Raw genomic sequence first — 3,881 nt, forward strand, 5'->3', positions numbered from 1 at the left:
AAAAAAAAAAAAAAAAAAAAAGAAAGTAACTTGGACGTGGCCGTCTAAGGCACAAACTGAGGGAAAGGGAAAGGACGCATTTTCCAACCTCGGAAAATGGCCTGTGTATTAGGGTATGAAGCAGGAAAAAAATCACCAAATGCATGCCAGAATCCACAATCGCTGGTTTTGTGCCGTAAACCTCAGCCGGGAAGGCTGAGGGACGGGAGCTGGGTCAGCTTCGCAGTTTGGAGTTCTGGCCGAGGCTCTTTCTCTTCAGCCTCACCAGCCCATCACCTCCGCCTATGGAAAAAAAGCCAGGTGCTGAGTCCTGCCTCCCAAGTCTAAATGAGAACAGGATGTTCAGAAGGGAACCCTTAAAGGAAATTGGACTTGGGCCTGTCCTGGCTACATTGATAATGATCATTATTGCCCCCGTGAAGCGGAAAGATTGCTTAAGGCCAGGAGTTCAAGACCAGCCTGGACAATATAGGAAAACCCCACCTCTACTAAAAATACAAAAATTAGCCGGCGTGGTGTTGCGTGCCTGTGATCCCGGCTACTTGGGAGGCTGAGGCAGGAGGATGGCTTGAACCTAGGAGGTGGAGGTTTGTAGTGAATTGAGATCATGCCACTGCACTCCAGCCTGGACGACAGAGCCAGACCCTGTCTCAAAAATAAATAAATAAATAATATATATTAAAAATATACATTTTTTGAAGAAGAAAATAGGGAAGTAAAGAGCTTTTCTACAAGCATCAGCAGCGTGCCAGATGTTTTACTTTCATCGTGTCATGTGACACATCCCTTGAAGCAAGCAGGTGGTCCTCGTTGGAAGTGCCTGGTCCCCGCCACATGGCAGTGGGACTTCCTCTTCCCCCTCTGCCCCAGGCTTGGACTCTGTTTATTCCAGGGGAGGGCCAGGATCTGGGCCCCCAGGACTAGTGTTAGCAGGGAGCTGCTCCCACCTGGGGCCCAAGCTGCTCTAGCATTTGGGGATGCAGGCAGCATGAGGGGCCTTTGAGGGGCCTGAGTGCTCCCAGGACCACGCAGGGAGTGGTCTCCTCCATTGTGGAACAAATGCTGTTCCTGGCCCAGGACACGGCATCCACCTGCTCTGGGGGTCGGCTATCTGAGGCAGGTCTGTGGAAGAGGATTTCTTCCTGACTCACAGAGCCCTCCCTGGCTACTCTGCATGAAGACCAGGATGGGGTGATGTGGGTGTGTGGCCCTTGGGGGTTAGGCAGACCTCAGCTGTCCCCCCAGCATTGGCCCCTGCAGACTGCATGAGCTTGGACAGACCTTAACTTCCCTGTCCCTCGGTGTCATTTTTAAAGGGGGAGAACTTTCCCCCTCAGAAGGTTATTGAGAGGCACAGAATAGGTGCCCAACGTGTCATTCCCCACCAGGTGCAAACCAGCAAAGGCTTTTTGGGATTTGTGGGCACTAGCTTTGCTGCTGAGGCTGTGTGGGGTTGGGGGCGGTCCAGATGGATCCAGGGTTGGGCCAAGCAGGAAGGCTTTTGGGTCTCAGCCCCCATGCCCAGCTGGGACATCTCAAGAGCATGCCAGCTCTTCTGCTCAGAGGATGGCCTCAAAACAGCTGAACTGCAAGGCTCCTCTGTCCCTTCAGGAGGTTGGGGAGGGTCTGGGTGGGTGGTATCTACTCACTGCGATATCTCTCCAGCACAAGACAGGTCCCCCATGTTAGAGACCTCTGCCTCCTCCCCAGCTCAACATGGCAACCCTGGTCACAGTCCGTTACAGGAACCTAACCCCACTCCTGGGCCTCGGCTGCACAGAGTGAATCAGCGCCCTGACTGAAGCTGGCTAAGGAGTCTCCTTGAAACCACCTTTGCAAAAATTATAGCTGGGGAAATTATGACAGTGAAAGAGGTCAGACCTAACTGACTCCATCTTGCTTCTAACATTTAAGCTGTCCTTGTCCCTTTCTGGGCACAGGCCAAACCAACCTTGGGAAGGAATTTAGCTTATAGTTTGACTCTGAAACAAAATTGATAATAGCCCTTTCCTGAAAAGAGACTTGTCTGCCTTTGTAGGACTAATAAATTAGCTACAAGATTAGAAATTTTGGTTTAGGGTCACACAGTCTCTGGCTGCAAGAGTCTGAGCCTTCCCAAATTGCTCCTGGGGATCACATCACTATTGTAAAACCTGAGATCGGTGCTTGTTATATTTTGCAGACCCTGTACTGGATGGATCAGTTGACACCACCCAGACCAGTCATCTGGCTCAATCAGCTTTGCAATCCCACTCAGTAACAGAAGACAGCAAGAACACTTCACTTGAACCCCGCTATGATTCCATCTCCATCCTGACCAATCAGCACTCCCCACTTCCCAAGCCCCCACTGGCCAAATTATCTTTAAAAACTTCCATCCACAGGCTGGGCGCGGTGGTTCACAACTGTAATCCCAGGACTTTGGTAGAGCAAGCGGGGGTGGATCATGAGTTCAGGAGTTCGAGATCAGCATGGTCAACATGGCAAAACCCGTCTCTACTAGAAATACAAAAAATTAGCCGGGCATGGTAGCGAGTGCTTGTAATCCCAGCTACTCGGGAGCCTGAGGGAGGAGAATCACCTGAATCCCAGAGGCGGAGGTTGCAGTGAGCTGAGATTGTGCCACTGCACTTTAGCCTGGGTGACAGAGAGAGACTCCGTCTCAAACACAACAACAACAAAAGAAACCAGCTCAGGGAGACTGATTTGAGGAATAATTAAACTCTGGTCTCCCGCATGGCCAGCTCTGTGTGAATTACTCTTCATTGCAATTCCCCTGTTTTGATAAATCAGCTCCAACTAGGCAGTGGGCAAGGTGAGCCCTTTAGGTGGTTACACCTTCACGTGGGGATGTGGAATTGAGCAGTAATTGATTCCATACCTTCCCCACTCCCACCCCCCCACTCTCTTCAACAAAGGAGATGTGAACTCAAGAGCCTTTGGTGGTGGCAGTAAACCCAAAATATCTGAAACAAGTCTCAACCAATTTAAAAGTTTATTTTGCCAAGGAGGTCCTGGCGACATGGGCCCAAGGTGGTTGAGGTACAGCTTGGTTTTATAGATTTTAGGGAGACATGAGACATCGATTAATATATGTAAGATATACTTTGGTTCCATCCAGTAAGGCAGGACAACTCCAGGATAGGTAGATGAGAGGCAATAGATTGCATTCCTTTTTTTTTTTTTTTTTTTGGAGATGGCATCTCTCTCTGTCACCCAGACTGGAGTGCAGTGGAGCCATCTCGGCTCACTGCAACCTCCACCTCCCAGGTTCAAGCGATTCTCCTGCCTCAGCCTCCTGAGTAGCTGGGATTACAGGCACGTGCCACCATGCCTGGCTAATTTTTATATTTTTAGTAGAGATGGGGTTTCATCATGTTGGTCAGGCTGGTCTCAAATGCCTGACCTCGTGATCTGCCCGCCTTGGCCTCCCAAAGTGCTGGGATTACAGGCATGAGCCACTGTGCCCAGCCAGGTTGCAATCCTTTGAGTCCTTGATCAGCCTTTCAGCGAATACACAATCTAGTCTGGCTCAGTGAGTATGCATTTTTACATAAACAATAGGGCTGAGGAAGCAATTAGACAAGCATTTCGGGTGAGCAGAGGAATGACTTTCTGTCCTGCACCTATTAAAATCAGCTATCATTTTACACTGCCAGGGTGAAAGTCAACAGAAGTGTTTCAGGGTAAAGTTTTTTTTTTTTTGGCCGGGCGCAGTGGCTCACACCTGTAATCCCAAGACTTTGGGAGGCCAAGGCGGGTAGATTACGAGGTCAAGAGATTGAAACTATCCTGGCCAACATGGGGAAACCCCCTGTCTACTAAAAAATACAAAAATTAGCTGGGCGTGGTGGCACATGCCTGTAGTCCCAGCTACTCAG

Source organism: Sapajus apella, unplaced genomic scaffold (genome assembly GCF_009761245.1).
Source record: "Sapajus apella isolate SASKATOON/1434 unplaced genomic scaffold, GSC_monkey_1.0 scaffold31, whole genome shotgun sequence".
Taxonomy (NCBI): Eukaryota; Metazoa; Chordata; class Mammalia; order Primates; family Cebidae; genus Sapajus; species Sapajus apella.